The sequence below is a fragment of the Lolium perenne genome, chromosome 6, assembly GCF_019359855.2.
Source record: "Lolium perenne isolate Kyuss_39 chromosome 6, Kyuss_2.0, whole genome shotgun sequence".
NCBI lineage: Eukaryota > Viridiplantae > Streptophyta > Magnoliopsida > Poales > Poaceae > Lolium > Lolium perenne.
Window position 1 is genome coordinate 103768002 of NC_067249.2, and position 7480 is coordinate 103775481.

General features: G+C 47.7%; 1 long non-coding RNA gene across 4 annotated transcripts; it reads left to right on the plus strand.

Annotated features, from left to right (window-relative positions):
• Positions 1-204: 204 nt before the first annotated feature.
• On the plus strand, positions 205-6830 carry LOC139832262 (uncharacterized). 4 transcript variants are annotated; one of them, XR_011747162.1, is made up of 4 exons: positions 205-732; positions 2138-2221; positions 3444-5158; positions 6747-6830. It is a non-coding gene; the product is annotated as an uncharacterized lncRNA (long non-coding RNA). The 4 variants fall into 4 exon arrangements; XR_011747160.1 differs by having other exon boundaries at positions 3444-5341; positions 6747-6824; XR_011747159.1 differs by lacking the exon at positions 6747-6830 and adding an exon at positions 5548-6313 and having other exon boundaries at positions 3444-5454.
• The last annotated feature ends 650 nt before the right edge of the window (positions 6831-7480 follow it).

The window sequence follows — 7480 nt, forward strand, 5'->3', positions numbered from 1 at the left end:
AAGTTTCCTCGCCGTTTCGCGCTGCTTTCGTCCGAGTCCTCGAGCGCCCCCGGGGCCGGGGGCGTGGGATCGCCGGATGAATTTAGGCCCAAATCCGGACGAAAACGAGGAACCGGGGGCGCGACTGGGCCGAATTTCGCCGTCCGGATGGAAAAAACGCTCGCCGGGGGCCTGTTCGGGGGGACGAGTGGAGATGCTCTTATCCTCATCCTGGATCACTCCAACCACCAAGCACCCTCGAGCACGCCTCTCTCCACCTTCTTCCTCTCCACGCAAGTCAACAAGCGGAAGAAAATATCTTCACAGGAAAGCTCAGAAAACACCGGCGCCCATCACCGTCGCGCCAACGTTTCCGGCCACCTTTCGCCAAGCTGAGGTCACCTCCAGCACCGCGTCGTTGCCCTGATGCTCCTCCCGGAAGGAGTCGACCCGGCACGACCCCAATCAACGTCAAGCTCTACTTTTGCATCGCCGGCTGCCGCAGACCTCCGCCAATTCCGGCCACCTCCGAGCTCCTCCGCCCCCGTAGATGTGTTCGCCAGCTTCCTGGTGAGGTCCTCCTTCTTTTCCCCTCCTCTCTCGACATATCTGATCCCGTTTCGCGACGCCAAAATCTGACGAAACTGTCGCCTTTGTCTCCTGCATCTTCGCCATGGTCACCGTCGCGTTCGTCTTCGTTACCCGGCGTCGTTGAGCATCTTCACGCTTTTCTGCTTCTCCATCGACCTCTCGGTGAGCGCCCCTGATGTCCTGGCCCTTCTCCCCTTCTTCTCCGACACTAGTTCGTGGCCGCCACCGACCAAGTTTCCAACGCAGCGCGCCACCGTTCTGGTTCTGCCTTCTTTGTCAGTGTTCCGCTTTGTCAGACAACAGCATCTCTTTCAGATCATCTTCAGCAGCACACACGCACGAAGCCAACTCTCTGTCTCACCATGCAGGTCACGCACCGTGCCTCCATCCGTTGTCACTGTCAGTTCTTCAGTTAAGTCTGTCGTCCCAGCAAGCCAAATCGCTGTCGTTGTTGTATCTTGAAGCAGACGTGCCCCTAGTTCTACAGGAGTAGATCAGCAGTGCAGTGTCTTGCCCCCTGCCGACCGGCGCAACCGAATAAAGATCGATCCCTACAAGCTAACATATAATCCCTTCCCTTGTCTTATGTTTGATCTAACCCAGCTCTACACGTTACAGTATATATCAACAAGGCATCAGCTGGGCTTTTCCTCTCCATTTTGGGTTCAGATACAGGCTCTGTCGTTTTACATGTCTGTAATTCTGTAGATGTTCAGGCTCTGCTGCTATCCGTGGCCAGCGCAGTTTTGCTTCTAGACAGTACATGCTTTGATCTACCCACAAGTGCACACTCCAATTTTCAGCTAGCTGCCTGGTTGCTTAGCTTCACCCGTATGCACATCCATCCATTCACCTGCTAGCCTGCTTGTTTAGCTAGGTAGAAACGACATCAATTCATCCAGCTGCCTGTCTGCCTGCCTAGCTGCTAGCTATCCATTCCGTGCATGTCTGTGTCGTCACCGGCCTGTCTCTGTTTCCCACTTCAGTTTCATCAGAACACCTCCCAGCTACACCTCAAAAATCATTCGAATCTTGTCTTATCAGATGTGAAGCTACTTCCACCCTGGAGATCCCTGGTTCAATCGCTGGTCCCCGTGGCCTGCCCGCTTCTTTCTTTTATTTTGTTATCTATAAACATGTTTCTACATTTTGATTACAAAATTCAAATATAATAGTTTATATATGAAGTTTACCAAACAAATGTGAGAAATCTAAATATGTCATCCATATGCATGTTTGAATCTCGCATCATGTGAGGCCAAGGTAGTTTTGCATCGCACCTAATAACTAATATGCGGAGTATTTTGGGAATTGCCGGATACGGTTTCCGCTCCGTTTAATCTGTGTAGCTCACCTTATGCCATGCTTGCCATGCTAATAACAATTTAAACTTGTCGGTAGAAAAACAACATGAACCTAATAATTCTATGTCGGGATTCCGATCCCTCTTAATATGAATAAGTTGCATCGTCGCATCATGTTTGCCATGTCATGCATGCATACCATATCATGAGCATGCCGATTCTTCTGCCGTAGTAGTAAGATTTGCATCCGATGTGTGTTCCAGCTTTGCTTCTTCCCGGATAGGATCGCGAAGTGGTGTGGTGAGATACGACGAGATCTCCGGATGTCCCTCGGCAAGCTTTAACAGGCAAGCATTTTCCCCTATACTTCTGCCCCTGCAGAAGTCGCTTACCTATTTTATTTTGCCTTCTCCCTCATGCTATCCTTAAGTTGCGTTCTTGTCACGTGTCCCTTCCACTTGTTACCTCAAGCAGCCTATATTGCCTCCACCAACCACCTATAGCTATTATTTGGTTATCGGGTCTGCCTTGCGAGTCATAGTGCATGCTAGTGCTGTTTTATCTCGTTACCGTTATCGCTATCTTATCGGGTTATCTGTTGAGGAATCATGACACATGGTTTATGGATATATAATGTTGGAGATAATCATGCTTTACTTATTGTTAACAACTAAAATGATAAGCAGAGGCATCTGTGAGCCCCTTTGCGAAAGCATCGGAACTTTGACTCACTAATGTCCCCTAGGACCCGAGTTCCTGTTATCTGTTCCGAGACTGAGCGCTCTAACCACACGTGGGTATGCTTCTGGGTCTCCCCTCGACCACTGCTGGAATCTACAGCTTTGTCCAGTGGCCACAACTAGTTTGCAATGTTTTACCATTTGTTGTTTGCGTGCATGCCAGCATGTTACTTATTTATTTTGGGAAGCCCCTGGGTGCCTTGTATCCCTTGTTTCTGGTATGCACGTATAGGTTTCAACTTGGTTAGGTGGCTTCCTGGACATTGTTGTCGTGAAGGAGAGTGCGAGTCGTTATATCCACCTGTCGCAAGTGGGTTGATCGTGCGTGTGGGCACATTTGGGCACCCCTGCAGGGTTAAATCTTATCGATAAGCCGTGTCCGCGGTTATGGACGACTTGGAGCTGTATGACTCGACCATAGACAACTTACACATGTTGCTTCAATCATAATAACTGGTGTAGTAACTTAGCGCAACTCTAATAATAAATGGTTAAAACTTGTCAACCGTGTGAGTGCCTTTGCCAGTACTTCTTGGCGAAGGGGGAACACATCGGCTGTGTTATGTTTGCAGAGTATAGAACTGTTAGTTATGCGCTCTCTCACCTTCTCTGATAGACGACTGTTGTAGAGTGTCTCTATAGGTTTTTAGTGCTTGCGCGCTGCCGCTTAACTCCACCATATTGCCTATGACGTTCCTCTTGCGTCCTCTAAGTCCCCTGCGTGCCTCAAGTACAAAGGACGACTGGTTGACGAATGCTTATACGTCTTGAAGTCTTGTTAAGTACGAACCCGTACTTATTGCTGCTTCTACGGGATATAACCGGGCAGGTATGAAGATCGATACGATGAAGAACGACGCTAGCAAGGTTACCCTTCCGGCTTGGCCTGGGCAGGGTTATGGACGCCATTGTTTATCTTCAGGACTCTTAGTCCAATTTGTATCTTGTCCGTACTCGGACGTATTCACTCTTTTGTATGATTTGGATCTTTGTATTGTATATTTGTATCTTGACTCGTTGGAGTCGTTGTTGTAATATATATGTTTCTTGTGGGCTCTATTGTAATCCTGTTGTAATGTTACCGCTCGTGATTGATTCCACCCGCATCGCGTGCATGCTTCGGCGTGTACGAGGCGCTTGGTGGTGCGTCTCCTAAAATCGATATCGTGCGGATTTCGGCGGATTCGCTGGGATCCTCATGGTACCGGTTTCGGGGCGTCACAAGTTGGTATCAGAGCCTCAGGTTGACGATACCCCACTAGTCCAGCCTGTAGGATAACCTTGCCAATGGTCGTTGAGTTTAGAGTGTCAAAACCTATTTTCTGAAACATCGTTGGATAGATCTGATTAGTTCTGATTTTTCTCCTTACCTATATTCTTTCTCCTCTTAACTTTGCGATTTTTGAGTCTTCTCTCTTATCTGAGTTTTCGAGTCTTAGGTCTCTACGTGGGTTGGACGATCTTTGCCTTAACCTAGTAGGTTCGATCTTCGAAGATTCTTCCGCAAATACATCATCATCAACGGAGCAACAACCCTTGTTAGTGGTGTCGAGAAGATCAACACTTCGCCAGAAAAAGGTTCCACCTCAAGGTCGGGTGTTTGACAACATGGTGCAAGAAGATCCGATAGTTTAACCAACTCCCCCTTAGGTTGACGTGGAATCTCGGGGCGAGATTCCTTGTTAGTGGTGTCGATTGTAGCGACCCAGGAAAATACCCCTATTAGATTTTTGCTTGTTCTTTATCTTTTGTGCATCATCATGGCATATGCATCATATCATCCATATTTTTATCAAACAAAATTATTTTATAAACCCCACTTATTTTGTTTCTTCCTCGCATAAGGTTTGTATATTAAACCCTCCCTCTCTTTTCTTATTTTTAAATAAACCCAAAGCTATACTACAAATATTTTGGTTATTTTACAAAACCTAGTTTTAAATTTTTCCTAAGGTTTATAAAGTTCCTCCAAATGTTTTTAAAATCCCTTCTCTGGAACCTTTCCCTTTTCTCTTTGCTTTCACAGAAGAATCATCGAGAAGAAATATCAAAACAGTATGAAGAGAAGAAGCCCAGCCAGACCATTTAATCTCCACCTCCACCATCTGGACGAGTCACACAGCAGCGTGCTTCCTTCTTGGTTGTCTTCATGCCATGGACCAAACCAGCCACCACCACTTTGCTTTCTGCCTCCTTATCCTCATCCTGGATCACTCCAACCACCAAGCACCCTCGAGCACGCCTCTCTCCACCTTCTTCCTCTCCACGCAAGTCAACAAGCGGAAAAAAATATCTTCACAAGAAAGCTCAGAAAACACCGGCGCCCATCACCGTCGCGCCAACGTTTCCGGCCACCTTTCGCCAAGCTGAGGTCACCTCCAGCACCGCGTCGTTGCCCTGATGCTCCTCCCGGAAGGAGTCGACCCGGCACGACCCCAATCAACGTCAAGCTCTACTTTTGCATCGCCGGCTGCCGCAGACCTCCGCCAATTCCGGCCACCTCCGAGCTCCTCCGCCCCCGTAGATGTGTTCGCCAGCTTCCTGGTGAGGTCCTCCTTCTTTTCCCCTCCTCTCTCGACATATCTGATCCCGTTTCGCGACGCCAAAATCTGACGAAACTGTCGCCTTTGTCTCCTGCATCTTCGCCATGGTCACCATCGCGTTCGTCTTCGTTACCCGGCGTCGTTGAGCATCTTCACGCTTTTCTGCTTCTCCATCGACCTCTCGGTGAGCGCCCCTGATGTCCTGGCCCTTCTCCCCTTCTTCTCCGACACTAGTTCGTGGCCGCCACCGACCAAGTTTCCAACGCAGCGCGCCACCGTTCTGGTTCTGCCTTCTTTGTCAGTGTTCCGCTTTGTCAGACAACAGCATCTCTTTCAGATCATCTTCAGCAGCACACACGCACGAAGCCAACTCTCTGTCTCACCATGCAGGTCACGCACCGTGCCTCCATCCGTTGTCACTGTCAGTTCTTCAGTTAAGTCTGTCGTCCCAGCAAGCCAAATCGCTGTCGTTGTTGTATCTTGAAGCAGACGTGCCCCTAGTTCTACAGGAGTAGATCAGCAGTGCAGTGTCTTGCCCCCTGCCGACCGGCGCAACCGAATAAAGATCGATCCCTACAAGCTAACATATAATCCCTTCCCTTGTCTTATGTTTGATCTAACCCAGCTCTACACGTTACAGTATATATCAACAAGGCATCAGCTGGGCTTTTCCTCTCCGTTTTGGGTTCAGATACAGGCTCTGTCGTTTTACATGTCTGTAATTCTGTAGATGTTCAGGCTCTGCTGCTATCCGTGGCCAGCGCTGTTTTGCTTCTAGACAGTACATGCTTTGATCTACCCACAAGTGCACACTCCAATTTTCAGCTAGCTGCCTGGTTGCTTAGCTTAACCCGTATGCACATCCATCCATTCACCTGCTAGCCTGCTTGTTTAGCTAGGTAGAAACGACATCAATTCATCCAGCTGCCTGTCTGCCTGCCTAGCTGCTAGCTATCCATTCCGTGCATGTCTGTGTCGTCACCGGCCTGTCTCTGTTTCCCACTTCAGTTTCATCAGAACACCTCCGAGCTACACCTCAAAAATCATTCGAATCTTGTCTTATCAGATGTGAAGCTACTTCCACCCTGGAGATCCCTGGTTCAATCGCTGGTCCCCGTGGCCTGCCCGCTTCTTTCTTTTATTTTGTTATCTATAAACATGTTTCTACATTCTGATTACAAAATTCAAATATAATAGTTTATATATGAAGTTTACCAAACAAATGTGAGAAATCTAAATATGTCATCCATATGCATGTTTGAATCTCGCATCATGTGAGGCCAAGGTAGTTTTGCATCGCACCTAATAACTAATATGCGGAGTATTTTGGGAATTGCCGGATACGGTTTCCGCTCCGTTTAATCTGTGTAGCTCACCTTATGCCATGCTTGCCATGCTAATAACAATTTAAACTTGTCGGTAGAAAAACAACATGAACCTAATAATTCTATGTCGGGATTCCGATCCCTCTTAATATGAATAAGTTGCATCGTCGCATCATGTTTGCCATGTCATGCATGCATACCATATCATGAGCATGCCGATTCTTCTGCCGTAGTAGTAAGATTTGCATCCGATGTGTGTTCCAGCTTTGCTTCTTCCCGGATAGGATCGCGAAGTGGTGTGGTGAGATACGACGAGATCTCGGATGTCCCTCGGCAAGCTTTAACAGGCAAGCATTTTCCCCTATACTTACGCCCTGCGAAGTCGCTTCCCTACTTTATTTTGCATTCTCCCTCATGCTATCCTTAAGTTTAGTTCTTGTCACGTGTCCCTTCCAAATGTTACAACAAGCATCCTATATTGCCTCCACCAACCACCTATAGCTATTATTTGGTTATCGGGTCCGCCTTGCGAGTCATAGTGCATGCTAGTCTTGTTTTATCTCGTTACCGTTATCGCTATCTTATCGGGTTATCTGTTGAGGAATCATGACACATGGTTTATGGATATATAATGTTGGAGATAATCATGCTTTACTTATTGTTAACAACTAAAATGATAAGCAGAGGCATCTGTGAGCCCCTTTGCGAAAGCATCGGAACTTTGACTCACTAATGTCCCCTAGGACCCGAGTTCTGTTATCTCGTTCCGAGACCGAGCGCTCTAACCACACGTGGGTATGCTTCGGGTCTCCCTCGACCACCTTAGGAATCTACGACTTTGTCCGGTGGCCACAACTAGTTTGCAATGTTTTACCATTTGTTGTTTGCGTGCATGCCGGCATGTTACTTATTTATTTTGGGAAGCCCTGGGTGCCTTGTATCCCTTGTTTTACGGTATGCACGTATAGGTCGTGGAGCCTCTGCGAAGTGGTTTATCG